General features: G+C 44.3%; 1 pseudogene; it reads right to left on the bottom strand.

The window, feature by feature from the left end:
- LOC130357500 (protein kinase C delta type-like) overlaps positions 1-17,293 on the bottom strand; it is a 29,951-nt pseudogene extending 12,658 nt beyond the window's left edge.
- Between the last annotated feature and the right edge of the window lie 1,076 nt (positions 17,294-18,369).

Below are 18,369 nucleotides of genomic sequence, written 5' to 3' on the forward strand. Positions count from 1 at the left end.
GGTCTTTTCTGCTATTAACCCTTGCAAAAATGTGAAATTTGGGGGGAAACACATTTTATTGAAAACATTTTTTTTTTACATATGCAAAAGTCGTGAAACCCCTGTGGGGTATTAAGGCTCACTTTATTCCTTGTTATGTTCCTCAAGGGGTCTAGTTTCCAAAATGGTATGCCATGTGGGGGGGGTTTTGCTGTCCTGGCACCATAGGGGCTTCCTAAATGCGACATGCCCCCCGAGCAAAATTTGCTCTCAAAAAGCCAAATATGACTCGCAGTTTGCCCGCAGTGCACTTCAGGTCAACTTATGGGGTACCTCCATACTCAGAAGAGATGGGGTTACAAATTTTGGGGGGTCTTTTCTGCAATTAACCCTTGCAAAAATGTGAAATTTGGGGGAAACACACATTTTAGTGAAAAAAAAAAACCGCTGTGGGGTATTAAGGCTCATTTTATTCCTTGTTACGTTCCTCAAGGGGTCTAGTTTCCAAAATGGTATGGCATGTGGATTTTTCTTGCTGTTCTGGCACCAGGGGGCTTCCTAAATGCAACATGCCCCCCAAAAACCATTTCAGAAAAACATACTCTCCAAAATCCCCTTGTCGCTCCTTCGCTTATGAGCCCTCTACTGCACTCGAGAGAAATTGGGCTACAAATATAAGTATACATTTTCTCCTTTTACCCCTTGTAAAAATTCAAAAATTGGGTCTACAAGAACATACGAGTGTAAAAAATGAAGATTGTTAATTTTCTCCTTCACTTTGCTGCTATTCCTGTGAAACACCTAAAGGGTTAAAACGCTGACTGAATGTAATTTTGAATACTTTGGGGGTGCAGTTTTTATAATGGGGTCATTTGTGGGGTATTTCTAATATGAAGACCCTTCAAATCCACTTCACTTGAAAATTTTGTGAAAAATTGGAAAATTGCTGCTGAACTTTGAAGCCCTCTGGTGTCTTCCAAAAGTAAAAACACGTCAATTTTATGATGCCAACATAAAGTAGACATATTGGATATGTGAATACATTTTTTTTATTTGGAATATCCATTTTCCTTACAAGCAGAGAGCTTCAAAGTTAGAAAAATGCTAAATTTTCAAGGATGCAAGTTACCACAAAATGTTACCACTATGTTAAAGTAGAATATGTCACGATAAAACAATCTCGGAATCAGAATGATAACTAAAAGCATCCCAGAGGTATTAATGTTTAAAGTGACAGTGGTCAGATGTTCAAAAAAAGGCCGGGTCCTAAGGTGCAAAATGGCTGGGTCCTTAAGGGGTTAATATATTTGCACCCTCCGAATAGAGGACACTACAAATAGCAGACGCGGACAAACCAAATAGGGGACAAAACACTCCAAACAGGGGACAACCAAGCTTAGGCGCCGGCTCTACCTTGTACACAGGACAGTCGTCGGGGGGTACAGCCAATACCCCAGTAAGAGGCCCTGGCCCCCGCTGCACTCCCTTGCAACAGCCCCAGCACAGAAGCAGAAGACTCGTCGCCACTGCTCACAGCCTCTCAGTAAGTGCATTGCAAGAGAACGTCGAACCTGCTGAGAGCCCCTGCACCTGATCCTGCTGGCCAGGAAAAAGGAACAAGAGGGGGAGGTGGGAAGGGGAAAATTGATGTGGCACAAGGGGTGAGGGAAGGGGGGGGGAGAATTTGGCACAGGGGAAATAAAGTGGCACAGAGTATAAAGGGGAAATTAACAGGCACAGGGGGTTCAAGGGGGAAGAATGAAGTGTCATTGGAGGGATCAAGAGGGGGAATAAAATGGCATGGGGGGATGAAATGGTAAAGGGGGGTGATAATGGGGAATTAAATGGCACTGGGAGATTCTCCTGTAATATTGCATTCTATCATGTTTAACCCCATGGGGACGGAGCCCATTATGACCCTAAGGACGGGAGCATTTTTTGCAAATCTAACCACTGTCACTTTAAGCATTAATAACTCTGGGATGCTTTTACTTATAAATTTGATTCTGAGATTGTTTTTTCGAGACATATTCTACTTTATAGTAGTGGTAAATTTTCATCGATACTTGCATCATTTCTTGGTGAAAAATGCAAAAATTTTATGAAAAATGTTAAAATGTAGCATTTTTCTAACTTTGAAGCTCTCTGCTTGTAAGGAAAATAGACATTCCAAATAAATTATATTTTGATTCACAAATACAATATGTCTACTTTATATTTGTATCATAAAGTTAACATGTTTTTACTTTTGGAAGACATCAGAGGGCTTCAAAGTTCAGCAGCAATTTTCCAATTTTTCACAAAATTTTCAAAATCGGAATTTTTCAGGGACCAGTTCAGTTATGAAGTGGATTTGAAGGGCCATCATATTAGAAATACCCCATAAATGACCCAATTATAAAAACTGCACCCCTCAAAGTATCAAAAATGACATTCAGTAAGTGTGTTAACCCTTAAGGTGTTTCACAGGAATAGCAGCAATGTGAAGGAGAAAATTCAAAATCTTCATTTTTTACTCTCGCATGTTCTTGTAGACTCAGTTTTTGAATTTTTACAAGTGGTAATAGGAGAAAAAGCCCCCCAAAACTTGTAACTCAATTTCTCTCGAGTAAGGAAATACCTCATATGAGTATGTCAAGTGTTCAGCGGGCGCAGTAGAGGGCTCAGAAGGGAAAGAGTGATAATGGGATTTTGGAAAGTGAATTTTGTTGAAATGGTTTTTGGGGGGCATGTCACATTTAGAAAGCCCCTATGGTGCCAGAACAGCAGAAAACCACACATGGCATACCATTTTGGAAACTACACCCCTCAAGGCATGTAACAAGGTGTCCAGTTAGTCTTAACACCCCACAGGTGTTTGACGACTTTTCGTTAAAATCGGATGTGTAAATGAGAAAAAAAAAATTCCACTAAAGTGCAATTTTTTCCCCCAAATTTACAATTTTTATAAAGGGTAATGGGAGAAAATGCCCCCCAAAATTTGTAACCCCATCTCTTCTGAGTATGGAAATACCCCATGTTAGGATGTAAAATGCTCTGCAGGCGAACTACAATGCTCAGAAGAGAAGGAGCGCCATTGAGCTTTTGGAAAGAGAATTCGTTTGGAATGGTAGTCAGGGGCCATGTGCGTTTACAAAGCCCCCCGTGGGGCTAGAACAGTGGACCCCCCCCCCACATGTGACCCCATTTTGAAAACAACACCCCTCACAGAATTTAATAAGGGGTGCAGTCAGTATTTACTGGCGTTTGACAGATCTTTGGAACAGTGGGCTGTGCAAATTAAAAATTAAATTTTTCATTTTCACGGACCACTGTTTCAAAAATCTGTCAGACACCTGTGGGGCGTAAATGCTCTCTGCACCCCTTAATACATTACGTGAGGGGTGTAGTTTCCAAAATGGGGTCATTTGGGGGGGGGGTCCATTGTTCTGGCATTATGGGGGCTTTGTAAACACATGTGGCCTTCAATTCCGGACAAATTTTCTCTTCAAAATCCCAATGGCGCTCCTTCCCTTCTGAGCATTGTAGTGCGCCAGCAGGGCACTTTACATCCACATATGGGGTATTTTCTTACTCAGAAGAGATGGGGTTACAAATTTTGGGGGGCTTTTTTCCTATTTTCCCTTGTGAACATGAAAAATTTAGGGTAACACCAGCATTTTAGTAAAATTTTTTTTTTTTTTCATTTTCCCATCAAATTTTTATGAAAATTCGTCAAACACCTGTGGGGTGTTAAGGCTCACTATACGCCTTGTCACGTTCCGTGAGGGGTGTAGTTTCCAAAATGGGGTCACATGTGGGTATTTATTTTTTTGCGTTTATGTCAGAACCGCTGTAAAATCAGCCACCCCTGTGCAAATCACCAATTTAGGCCTCTAATGTACATAGTGCGCTCTCAATCCTGAGCCTTGTTGTGTGTCCGCAGAGCATTTTACACCCACATACGGGGTATTTCCGTACTCAGGAGAAATTGTGTTACAAATTTTGGGGGTCTTTTTTTTCCTTTTACTGCTTGTGAAAATAAAAAGTATGGGCAACACCAGCATGTTAGTGTAAATTAATTTAATTTTTTTACACTAACAGGCTGGTCTAACCCCCAACTTTTCCTTTTCATAAGGGGTAAAAGGAGAAGAAGCCCCCCAAAATTTGTAGTGCAATTTCCCCCGAGCCCTAAACTGTTTCCTTGAAATACGACAGGGCTCCAAAATGATTGAGCGCCATGTGCATTTGAGGACTAAATTAGGGATTGCATAGGGGTGGACATAGGGGTATTCTACGCCAGTGATTCCCAAACAGGGTGCCTCCAGCTGCTGCTAAACTTCCAGCATGCCTGGACAGTCAGTGGCTGTCCAGAAATGCTGGGAGTTGTTGTTTTGCAACAGCTGGAGGCTCCGTTTGGGAAACACTGCTGTACAATACGTTTTTCATTTTTATTGGGGGGGACAGTGTAAGGGGGTGTATATGTAGTGTTTTACCCTTTATTATGTGTTAGTGTAGTATAGTGTTTTTAGGGTACATTTGCACTGGCGTGTTATGGTGATTTTCCCGCTAGGAGTTTGCGCTGTGTCGAAAAATTTGCCGCAGCCCAAACTTGAAGCAGGAAACTTACTGTAAACCTGCCCGTGTGAATGTACCCTGTACATTCACATGGGGGGGGGGGGCAAACCTCCAGCTGTTTCAAAACTACAACTCCCAGCATGTACTGATCGCCGAAGGGCATGCTGGGAGATGTAGTTATGCAACAGCTGGAGGTACTTAACTACAACTCCCAGCATGCTGTTTGGGCATGCTGGGATTTGCAGTTTTGCAACATCTGGTGGGCTACAGTTTATAGACCACTGTACAGTGATCTCCAAACTGTGTTGCAAAACTACAAATCCCAGCATGTCCAGACAGCAAACAGCTGTTTGGGCATGCTAGGAGTTGTAGTTTTGCAAGATCTGGAGGGATACAGTTTAGAGACCACTGTATAATGGTCTCAAACTGTAGCACTCCAGCTGTTGCAAAACTACATATTCCAGCATTCCCAAACAGCTGTCTGGGCATGCTGGGAGTTGTAGTTTTGCAACAACTGGAGGGCTAGAGGTTAGAGACCACTGTATAATGGTCTCAGACTGTAGCCCTCCAGATGTTGCTAGGCAACTTACCAGCTTCCGTAGGATCCAGGGAGCCGTCCTCTTCTGCCGCACGTCATCGCCGCCCGCCGATCACCGTCGCCCACAGCCTCCGGAGGGGTAAGTGGATCTTCGGCGCCGGTCCCGGTTTCCCCGTCCTGCCCCGCCTATTGTGGGAAAACGAAAGTTAACCCCCCCCCGCCCCCGATCTGCTATTGGTTGTCGCGTCTAGACCAATAGCAGGGATAGGAGGGGTGGCCCCCCTGCCACCTCACTCCTATCCCTCACTCCTATCCCTTCAGGGGGATCGTAGGTGTCTTAGACAACCGCGATCCCCCTTATATTCCGGGTCACCATAGACCCGTATGACCTGGAGTCGGCGCAAATTGCAAGTGTAAATTCACTTGCGATTTGCGCTGATCGCCGACATGGGGGGGTTTACTGACCCCCCTGGGCATTTGCACAGGGTGCCTGCTGATTGATATCAGCAGTCACCCCGGTCCGGTCCCCGCCTGGTGCGCGGCGGGGACCAAAATTCTCACGGGTGTATGGATACGCCCTTCGTCCTTAAGTACCAGGACGCAAGGGCGTATGCATACGCCCTTCGTCCCCAACATGTTAAAGACTACGTCGTCCAAACTACCAAGATGTTTAAGTGAATCTCGCTGTGCTTTAGTTAAGTTATCATGCCCCCTCATTTCGGGGAGTGCTTCGAACTCTTTAGTGACAAGTTTGCCAAACAGTTCCACCGGGGGACACAATGATAAAGATGGAAATTTTTGGGAATGTTTCCTAATGCAAGGAGGTACCTGCTGATCTTGTGTAATTTCTTGTTCTCGAAGGAGGTCTTCCAAAATCTGGAGGGCTGCCCGCTCCTCTGGTGTTGTGAATGTATCCATGTCTGCACGTTGGAACCATTTCTTGAAAATAAAGGGATCTTGCAAATAGATGTAGATCTTTTATCACTGTAAATTTACCAAAGGCAGCGCAAGGAGAGAATGTTAAACCCTTTTCCAAAACACTTAAGTCAGTGGTAGACAAGATATGATGCGATAAATTAATTACCTTCAGATTGTCTTCTCCCAACGTAGCGGTGACTGGTGGTTCCTGTTTCCGTTTTGCTATAGTTTGGGAATTCGTCCACTTTCACTTATAATGCCTATTCTGATAATTCAAACGTCTTGGGCCATAATTGTTTTCATTTGCAGAGGAAATGGAAGAAGTAGGGGATGATCTAGATCTTGTTCGGGAGTCCATATCTCGTCTAGAATTGCCCACATAAGGACGTGGCTATCTATACACAAGTTTAAGCTGTATGTCATTCAGATCTCTTGAAAACTTCTTGTTTTTACGTTCAAATATGTATTTTTCCCAATTTTCAAACTGTTTATACATTTGTTGAATGCATCCATCTCATCTGAAGATAGTTCATTTTGCAGTTGAGTTTGGGCAACTTTAATATCAGATTAAATTTTATCTAGAGAGTTCTTATTCAGACCAACCAACAGTTCCATAAATTTGTTAGATGCAATATTGCAAGCTTCTTCCCACTGCTGAATACATTTCTCATCGTCAATAGGAAATGATGGGAATACCTGTACTCGCAAGCCTTGGGGGATAAGACCCCGGCGCAAATAATTTTCTAGGAATGCCTTATTCCAAAATACCTTAAGTCGTTTGTGCAAAAGATTGCTAAGAGAGTTTGTAAAGGAATAGTATTTCTCCGACCTTCCTCTGTCCCAGATTGTGATTCCTCCCTGAATAATTGGTCGACCTGTAATTGCCAAGATTGGTTCACGACCAAATACATCCATGGCAGACATGTTTTAAACCAGTAATTGAATACAGAAAATCAATATGCGAAAAAACATGCACAAAAAAATAGCACCTTACAAAAAATGGGGATAAATATATTTTGTATGTCAAAAAAAGATATGTAGTTGTGAAACAGTATAAAAAGATTGTTAGACCCTTGTAATGAAACAATGAGGGAAATTCATCATTGTAGGTGAAGCATTTTTTGTACACCTTTTTTGGGTGTTGGTAATGTGTAGGTGCACCAAATGTATAAAATTTTCACATGGCATATGGCAAATATTTTGCAGGTGCACATTTTCTAAAATCTCACTCTTTACATACACAAAAAAGCTGAGCAAAGTCTGGGCTGGTGTATTTTTTGCAACTTTTTGGTGGTACTTAAGCAAACTTTTTACTAAAGTCAAAATTAATAAATATTTGACCACTGCATGGTGAAAAGGATAAATGGTGTACTGCAAGACAACATTGTGAAGAATGTCTATTTAAAAAGTCACACAAAAGGCACAAATTAAACCCCACTGCACCTAAACTGAACCAAATACAGACAACAAAACAGCTATAAATGCAATGATAAATGTCCCCCAATTCGATTTGGGAGTGAGCTGCCTACTATAGAGCTCCATTTTGGCCAGTCCTACAATGGTGTTCCAGCTTCTCTCCTGTAGGAACACTGGGCCCCTATGACTACAGGTCTTTTGTGCACATATATGGTATGTCTGCCCATAACTGCCAATATGCGCCAACATTACAGAATGGAATCATGGAGTAAAGTCGTCTATAGAAATCTCACATAACAAGCAAAAATCTGAACAGATTGCATCAACAGGCATGTGACATAGAACCCAAGTGAGAAAACAATGTAAACCATCATATGACAGAAACATGTGATATTGGCTAAACCATCTGAATGTATAATCCCCATACAGGCATGCCACATCATAGACATTAATTCATTTTCATGGGAAAATGTACCATATCCTCAAATGTCTGAACATATTTACAGCCTTGTCCAGGATTGTAGCTGGGGTGATGTGCAGTTTCTTCTTTCCTTGTACTTCACATATTCTAGATTTAGACATACATTTGGTAAAGTCAGCAAACTACATATGTCGTGTTCTAGGTAAATTCACTAATTGGCAAGTACAGATAAATGACTTACAGGGCTTAGAGCTCCGTTCCGTCATGCCCGTTTGTGACATCCATTCAAGACTTTTGCTAATGGATGTGAAAGGATCCCGTTGATGTCAATGGTATTGTTTTACAATCCGTTTGCATACATTTGGTTTCTATCCCTTTTTTTTTTCCAAAAGATGGTGCATGCAGTATTTTTCCCGTAAAAAAAAAAAAAAAAACAGAAGAGAAATGTATGTAATAAATCTAACAATTGAAGTCAATGGCAAACAGAAGATACCTTAATGTCGTCCATTTTACTCCATTTGCATGCATTTTTACAATCCATTTTTTTTGATCCGTTTTACCTTAGAGCATGACCAGAAGAGGTGGGCACAACCAGGAAATAGCCAGAGGATAAAAAATGGACAAAAAAAACATTCAAACTGATACCATTTGTCTGTTATTCTGAGGGTACTGTGGTGTCCCGGCACCGTATTTCATACTGTGCCTTGGTTATTAGTCCCCAAAGTCAGAGTCCCTAGGACTGTTGGGGTTCACTTCCCTAATTAGCTCCTAGTCACCTCTTAGTAACTTGATATTTATAAATATTATCATTGTAAATGTGTATATTGTGTTACTCACTTGGTTAGCGTCGAAGGACCTGCGGGTCATGTGACTTGGTTCAGAACTCTATGGTCATAGGCGTGCGCACGGGGTGTGCCGGGTGTGCACAGGCACACCCTAATCACTGCGGCCCGCTGCTGCAGAACTTTTTTTTTTTTTCCTCACTACTAAACCCCAGCCCCACCGGACATCCCCGACATCACCAGCCGGAGGACGGGGGATAGATTGGCCGGAGCCGCAAATTTAAAAAAAAAAATGCATTTTTAAACATCCGGTGTGCCCTGAAAGACTTTCAGGGCACACCGGATGTTTAAAAATGCATTTTTTTTTTATTTGCGGCTCAGGCCGCTCTATCCCCGTCCTCTGGGCCGCTCTATCCCCTTCCTCTGGGCCGCTCTATCCCCTTCCTCTGGGCCGCTCTATCCCCGTCCTCCGGCCGCTCTATCGCCCCTTCCTCTGGGCCGCTCTATCCCCTTCCTCCGTGCCGCTCTATCCCCTTCCTCCGGGCCGCTCTATCCCCCGTCCTCCGGCCGCTCTATCCCCCTGTCCTCCGGGCCACTCTATCCCCTTCCTCTGGGCCGCTCTATCCCCTTCCTCCGGGCCGCTCTATCCCCGTCCTCCGGCCGCTCTATCCCCCCTTCCTCTGGGCCACTCTTTTCCCCTTCCTCCGGGCCGCTCCTCCCCCTTCCCCGGCCGCGCACACTGCTGCGCTAACTGCAGACGCAGGGGCTGCCCCGCAGCTGCGCACGTCTCCTTCCATTCCTGGGATGATCCTGGCTGCAACTCCTGACACCGAGTGTCCATTCCTCGGCATGAGGAAGAAGTGGGCGATGGTGCAAAGTGTGGAGCATATGGGAGTGGACGTGCCCGGCCTCTGACCCCAACATGGCTGCCGCAGGTGAGAAAAGTGCACAGACCGAGGACGGGAGGGGGTGGGATGTATTATGTGTGTATTATGTATGCATGGTGTGTGTATTATGTATGTATGATGTGTGTAATATGTATGTATGATGTGTGTAGTATGTATGATGTGTGTATTATGTATGTATGATGTGTGTAGTATGTATGATGTGTGTATTATGTATGTATGGTGTGTGTTTTATGTATGTATGGTGTGTGTATTATGTATGTATGGTGTGTATTATGTATGTATGGTGTGTATTATGTGTGTATTATGTATGTATGGTGTGTGTATTATGTATGTATGGTGTGTGTATTATGTATGTATGTATGTATGGTGTGTGTATTATGTATGTATGTATGGTGTGTATGATGTGTGTAATATGTATGTATGGTGTGTGTATTATGTATGTATGTATGGTGTGGTATTATGTATGTATGTATGGTGTGTATTATGTGTGTATTATGTATGTATGGTGTGTGTATTATGTATGTATGGTGTGTGTATTATGTATGTATGTATGGTGTGTGTATTATGTATGTATGTATGGTGTGTATGATGTGTGTAATATGTATGTATGGTGTGTGTATTATGTATGTATGTATGGTGTGGTATTATGTATGTATGTATGGTGTGTGTAATATGTATGTATGGTGTGTGTAGTATGTGTGTATGGTGTGTGTGTAATATGTATGTATGATGTGTGTAATATGTATGTATGATGTGTGTAGTATGTATGTATGGTGTGTGTGTAATATGTATGTATGATGTGTGTAATATGTATGTATGATGTGTGTAATATGTATGTATGATGTGTGTAGTATGTATGTATGGTGTGTGTGTGTAATATGTATGTATGATGTGTGTAATATGTATGTATGATGTGTGTAATATGTATGTATGGTGTGTGTATTATGTATGTATGATGTATTTATGTATGATGTGTGTGTATATATATAATGGATTTGTGTATGTATTATGTATGGTGTGCATATGTATGTATTATGTTTGTATTTATGCATTATATATATATATATATATATATGTGGGGGAACTATATTGCACCTAATGTGGGGAACTATATTGCACCTAATGTGGGGGAACTGTACTGCACCTAATGTGGGGGAACTATATTGCACCAAATGTAGGGGAACTATACTGCACCTAATGTGGGGGAACTATATTGCACCTAATATGGGGGAACTATATTGCACCTAATATGGGGGAACTATACTGCACCTAATGTGGGGGAACTATATTGTACCTAATGTGGGGGAACTGTACTGCACCTAATGTGGGGAACTATACTGCACCTAATGTGGGGGAACTATACTACACCTAATGTGGGGGAACTGTACTGCACCTAATGTGGGGGAACTATATTGCACCTGTGGAGTAACTGTACTACTAACCTAATGTGGGGGAACTATACTGCCAACCTAATGTGGGGGAACTATACTGCCAACCTAATGTGGGGGAACTGTACTACTAACCTAATGTGGGGGAACTATACTGCACCTAATGTGGGGGAACTATATTGCCAACCTAATGTGGGGGAACTGTACTACTAACCTAATGTGGGGGAACTATACTGCCAACCTAATGTGGGGGAACTATACTGCCAACCTAATGTGGGGGAACTGTACTACTAACCTAATGTGGGGGAACTATACTGCACCTAATGTGGGGGGACTATATTGCACCTAATATGGGGGAACTATATTGCACCTAATATGGGGGAACTATACTGCACCTAATGTGGGGGAACTATATTGCACCTAATGTGGGGGAACTGTACTGCACCTAATGTGGGGAACTATACTGCACCTAATGTGGGGGAACTATACTACACCTAATGTGGGGGAACTGTACTGCACCTAATGTGGGGGAACTATATTGCACCTGTGGAGGAACTGTACTACTAACCTAATGTGGGGGAACTATACTGCCAACCTAATGTGGGGGAACTATACTGCCAACCTAATGTGGGGGAACTGTACTACTAACCTAATGTGGGGGAACTATACTGCACCTAATGTGGGGGAACTATATTGCCAACCTAATGTGGGGGAACTGTACTACTAACCTAATGTGGGGGAACTATACTGCCAACCTAATGTGGGGGAACTATACTGCCAACCTAATGTGGGGGAACTGTACTACTAACCTAATGTGGGGGAACTATACTGCACCTAATGTGGGGGAACTATATTGCCAACCTAATGTGGGGGAACTGTACTACTAACCTAATGTGAGGGAACTATACTGCCAACCTAATGTGGGGGAACTATACTGCCAACCTAATGTGGGGGAACTGTACTACTAACCTAATGTGGGGGAACTATACTGCCAACCTAATGTGGGGGAACTATATTGCCAACCTAATGTGGGGGAACTGTACTACTAACCTAGTGTGGGGGAACTATACTGCACCTAATGTGGGGGAACTTTATTGCCAACCTAATGTGGGGGAACTGTACTACTAACCTAATGTGGGGGAACTATACTGCACCTAATGTGGGGGAACTATATTGCCAACCTAATGTGGGGGAACTGTACTACTTACCTAATGTGGGGGAACTATACTGCACCTAATGTGGGGGAACTATTTTGCCAACCTAATGTGGGGGAAATATATTTCCATCCTAATGTGGGAGATTTATACTGCCAACCTAATGTGGGGGAACTATACAAAAATATAATATTGTACTATTTTGATCCCTATAGCACTTTTATTTTTCTGTATATGGGGATGTGAGGGTCATTTTTAGCGCTGTGATTTGTAGTTTTTATCGGTACCATTTTATTTTTTTTGCTTTTTAGATATTTTTTATGATATTTGAAGTGACTAATAGTGCTAATCTGATTAGTGCACTATTACAACTTTTGGGACCCCACTTCTGATTTTGCCCAGGGCCATGTTAAGCCTAAAACTGGCCCTGGATACAATCCTCCTACACTATGCAAGCAAGAGTGTGTGTGTGTGTGTGTATATGTATGTGTGTGTGTGTGTGTATATATATATATATATATATATATATATATACACATACATAAACACACACACACGCATGCGCGGAGTGAGTTTGTGCTTTAGGGTGCACACCCTAATGCAATAGGCTGCGCACGCCTATGTCTATGGTATGTTGAAGGACCTTAGGTGGTTCTTGAGTCACGTGTTCTCCCATAATGCCGTGTAAGGGTGAGTGACAGTTGTTTTGGACCAATCCAAAATGGCCCGCCCCTGCCCATATAAGGGAGCTGCGGCCATTGATCTTTCTCTGCTCTCTTGGGTTGCTGACACTGGATGAGGTAGGACCTCCGCAACTTCCAAAGAAAAGTACTAGGCCTTGCGACCTCAGCCTACCCTAAAGACTGTGAGTTCTTATCATTCCCCGCTATCTCCGCAAGATCACTAGACCTAAACTTACCCCTAAATCCAGCGGATCTATGCTACAAAATCCTCCTAAACTGAAGAGAACTTACAAGGTCCCAACCACCTGTCAATCGCTGCTTCAGCTGTATATAGACTCTGTTTTCTGGACTGTTGTTACTGCTGCATGTTACCGAAAATCTTCAGTAAAGTTTCTACAAGTTTTCAGCTAAGCACTGGTGGTGGACAATCCGTTATTCTACACTCACCTATTGCTCTTGGGAAGGGTGGTGATAGGCCCAGCATTACCTCAGAGTTTTAACCCTCACCCTGGCGTCACGAGTGACAGGGGTTAAATTAACCCCTCATATACTACAGCAACACCCCAACTACCCTACACCCCACCAAGGCACCACAAAGCCTTTTTGGCGTCTGACGAACAGGATTCGGGTGTGTGCCTGCTGCTGTTGCCACTAGTGAACGTGTACTCCCCCCAATATAACAGACTTTATTCATGGACTTTGGATTACATTCTAGTGTACGGGTCTGTGCGAATGGTGCTGTGTGAAGAAAGTGCACATGTAAAGTAAGGGGGGAGGTGGAGAGTACAGCGGAGCTACAGTCCACAGGTGAAAGAGTTAAAGCTAGCGCAGGGCCTTCCCGCGTGCAGGATTCAGAAGCCCCGCCCACCGAAGCCCTCAGGGCCGTGGCGGCCATTTTTGCCGGAGTCTAGAGCCGGAGATCCGAAAAAGAACATAGTTCAGCGCACGAAAAAGCGCAGAGTTCGACAGCGGGTTGAAAGTGATAAAGAGCCAGAGCAATACAGGACTCTAAGATGCCAGATTGCCAAATTGAGGTCCTTCAGCTACCGATCAACGCACTCAAATTTCAGCTCAACGCGATCAAGTTTCAAGTCACCGAACGGACCCAGGAAACGAGGACCCAGTTTGTAACTTGGGATTTTAAAACGAATGTATTTAGAAGATAACCAAACTTTATTACCAGGAGAGAAGGATGGAGGAGATGCCTGAGTCTTCATTCGGGAGGATGCCAGAGATAAAGATTGCCGAGTCTGTCACCAAATGGAGGAGAAATCTCTGACAAGTTCATCTACAGCAGGGAGAGACTGGGACCGGAAGAGGAGACCTAGGATGATGACCAAAACCAATAAAAAAAAACGGAGATGTCTTTGTGGACTCAGAGTCCTTCTGATTATAGGAAAATTCGGCCCAGGGAAGAAGATCTACCCAGTCGTCCTGATGGGCAGACACAAAATGGTGTAAATAAGTCTCCAAAATTTGATTTATCCTTTCCACCTGACCATTGGACTGGGGGTGGTAGGCAGAGGAGATATCCAAACTGATGCTAAGACAGGAACAGAGGGCTCACCAGAATTTGGACACAAACTGCACTCCGCGGTCCGAGAAGATGTTTTTTGGAAGACCATGAAGACGGAAGACATGAAATAAGAAGTGCTTGGCCAGTTGGCTGGCCAAGTGTCTTGCATATTCCAGGATGGCCAGCCAATAAGGAAGCATGACCCCAGTTTAGAACTTTGCCTCTCAATCTGACTGGCACGAAAGTTTTACCAGGAGGTTGCTGTAGAAGATTGTCAGGAGCTGCAGAAATCAGACGATCAGGAGGGATAATATGTCTTGGAGTAGGATCCAAACCCACCACATCAGAAGATCTGGAGAGGGCATCAGCTCTGATATTCTTATTAGCTGGACGGAAATGAATGAAAAAACTTAAATCGGGAGAAGAAAAACGACCACCTTGCCTGACGTGGGTTCAAACGTTGGGCTGACTGAAGGTACAGGAGGTTCTTGTGGTCAGAATAAATACTGATCGGATGAGGAGATCCCTCCAACAGGTGTCGCCACTCCTCTAAGGCGAGCTTTATAGCAAGCAGTTCACGATCTCCGATGGAGTAGTTTCTCTCCGCAGGCGAGAAGGTTTTAGAAAAGAACCCACAGTTCACAGTTTTACCCTTGGCACTTTTCTGAGTAAGAATGGTGCCTGCTCCAATGGAGGAAGCATCAACCTCAAAAGCAAAAGGTTTTCCCAGGTCCGGTCTTGATAGCACGGGAGCTGAAGCAAAAGCAGACTTTAAGCTGGAGAAAGCTTCCTCGGCCTCAGGGAACCACAACTTTGGGTTAGCGCCCTTCTTGGTGAGAGCTACGATGGGAGCAACCACAGAAGAAAAATGTGGGATGAACTGGCGGTAGTACCGTAGTTTGCAAATCCCAGGAAACGTTGAATAGCCCGCAGACCGGTAGGGCGAGGCCAATCCAAAACCGCAGACAATTTTATTGGATTCATTTGTAGTCCTTCATGAGAGACAATGTATCCTAGAAAAGGAAGACTGGATTTTTCAAAAAGGCATTTCTCCAGTTTGGCATAGAGATGATTCCTCCATAGTGGGCTTAGGACCAGACAAACATGAGTACGATGTTCCTCCAAGTTGGAAGAATAAATCCGTATGTCATCAAGATAAACGACTACACAGGTATAGAGAAGGTCGCGGAAGATATCATTGACGAATTCTTGGAAAACAGCTGGAGCATTGCAAAGGCCAAAAGGCATCACTAGGTACTCAAAATGTCCATCGCGGGTGTTGAAAGCCTTTTTCTATTCATCTCCCTCTCAAATTCGAATCAGGTTGTAGGCCCCTCGTAAATCCAGTTTGGAGAAGATTTTGGTCCCCTGAAGATGATCAAAAAGTTCTGAGATCAGAGGAAGAGGATAACGATTCTTGACCGTGATCTTGTTCAGACCTCTATAATCAATACAAGGACGGAGAGAACCATCCTTCTTACTGACAAAGAAGAATCCGGCTCCAGCTGGTGACGAAGACTTCCGGATAAATCCTTTTTTGGAGGTTCTCTTGGATGTACTCTTGCATGGCTTGAGTCTCTGGGATAGATAAAGGATAGATTCTACCCCAAGGTGGCATAGTCCCAGGCAGTAAATCAATCGGGCAGTCGTAAGGACGGTGTGGAGGCAAAGTCTCGGCCTGTCTTTCGCAGAAGACATCTGAGAAATCTTGCTAAGGCGAAGACAGACCTGGCATGGGAGAAATTGCAGAAAGAATTTTAGGCTGGACCGACTCTAGACAACGATTATGGCAGCATTGCCCCCAGCGAGTGACCTCTTCGGATTTCCAATCAAGCTGCGGGGAATGGAGTTGGAGCCAAGGAAGACCAAGAAGTATCTGGGAAGTACAATGTGGTAGCACAAAGAATTCAATCCTCTCCTTATCTGAGACCCCCACTTGCAGAAGGAGAGACTCCATGTGATATAGTAATCTACAGTCCAGATTTTGTCCTGTGACAGAAGAGATGAACAGGGGCTTGGCAAGGTGACTTACTGGAAGGTAATGTTCATGCACGAGTGAGGCATCAATAAAATTGCCAGCAGAACCAGAGTCCAAAAATGCATTAGCGAAGAAAGAAGTCTAAGCAGAAATGTGGACTTGTACGGAAATATTCAAATGAGAAGAGACGGTGCACACACCCAGAGAAGTCCCTCCTACATATCCTGAGTTCGGACATTTGCCTGGATTCTGAGAATGGGCTGGGCAGTCTTTGACTGGACTAGCACAGTATAGGCACAAATTCTTGCTGCGACGTCGGTATCTTTCCTCCTGGGTGAGGCGAGTATGATCTAATGGCATAGCCTTTTCAGGAAATCCACTTTCTTTTAGGAGCTCCTCCTGTCTTTCGGACAAATGTACATCAATTCGTGCGCCCAAATGGATCAGCTCACACAGGTTAGACGGAAGATCTCGAGCAGCAAGAGCGTCCTATATGCTACTAGAAAGTCCTTTTTTAAATATAGCACACAAGGCCTCGTCGTTCCATGGCAATTCAGAAGCAAGGATACAAAACTGGACTGCATAGTCTCCCACAGAGGAAGTCCATTGACTCAGGTTAAGAAGCGCAGACTTGGCAGAGGAGACACGTGCGGGTTCTTAAAAAACGCTGCAGAATTCAGAATTCAGAATTCAGCCAGGAAAGCCGATAGGTTAGTACTAATTGGATCGCTACGATCCCAGAGCGGAGTAGCCCAGGCCAGGGCCTTTCCAGACAAGAGGCTGATCACAAGGCTGATCGCCTTGAGCTCCAGGTGCAAGAAGCACTGCGTCACAAAGCCCCTACACTGCTTAGGATCTCTGTAAGACTTTGTGGGAAGGGAAAGACGAAACTTAGATGCTGAAGGAGCTGCAGGAACTGATGGTGACTGCTGCTGCTGCGCCATGGCGGACAGTTGATTTAATTGCTGCGCCTCATGGGCCAACTGTTGCGACTGACGGACCACTTCGGAGGAGAGATCTGAATCCTCAGGCAGAGGCACCTCGGCAGGATCCATGGCCGGATCTTACTGTAAGACTTACCACAGACGGTAGGTACCCAGGGAGTAGTAGATCCGTAGTTCCACAGTAATCTGGAGCGGGTGATGTAGTGGATCTGCTGGACCTGTGTGGCAGATGACGTGAGCCGTGCCAGGGAGCAGAGTCTAAGGTGCCGCTGGTTTTCACCAGAGCCCGCTGCAAAGCGGGTTGGACTTGCTGCGGAAGGTGACACCCAGATCGCTACCCCTGGCACGACTCGACCATACAGGCAGCTGAGGTGGTGCGTGGCACCAAAAGAATAGGCAGGACATAGTCAGGCTGGCTAGAGGTCAGGGCAGGCGGCACAGGAGCGTAGTCAGTAGGGTAGCAGAAGGTCAATAGGCTGGCCGCTAGAAACACGGTCAGGTCACGGAATACAAAGGTCTGGTACATGGCAGGGAAACACTAGGACTGCTTTCTCTAAGGCGCAAGGCAAACAAAGATCCGGCAAGGGTACTAGGGAGGTGCTAAAACTTATTATAATGGTGTAGGTGTTAATACTATTTACAGCGCACTGGCCCTTTAAATTTCAAAGCCCCGGCGCGCGCGCTAGGAGGCGGTGGCGCGCGCTTCGGAGTTGAGAGACAGAGGCCCAGGACAGAAGTGAGTGACAGGCTGGGACTCGCATGCGGGCACGTCCCGCGATGCGAATGCCAGCCCCGCCGGGAGCCGACATACGGGGAGAGATGCGCTCACGGCCGGTATGTCCGGCCGGAGCGCTGTTTATTACAGTATGAATAAAGTTATTTTCTCAACTTTAAAATGTACATGCCATTCGAAAATTAATTCTCTAAAAAATCATGTACCACAGGAGAAATGTTGTTTGTTCCCAATGTACATCCATATAGAAAGTCAAAAGATAAAACAGCCTTCTACATAAGCTCACAACTCCTTATACTCTGGTTCCGGATAAGCTTTTATGGGTGTGTAACAATACTTCTGGTCATTATAAAACTTATATAACTCTATATTTAACTTACATGACTAATTTTCAGTAGTGCCTGATCTTGTGGGTATAGACTAGCCTCTATAATGTCTCCCATACACTGCACAC

Source organism: Hyla sarda, chromosome 2, assembly GCF_029499605.1.
Source record: "Hyla sarda isolate aHylSar1 chromosome 2, aHylSar1.hap1, whole genome shotgun sequence".
NCBI classification, from domain to species: Eukaryota; Metazoa; Chordata; class Amphibia; order Anura; family Hylidae; genus Hyla; species Hyla sarda.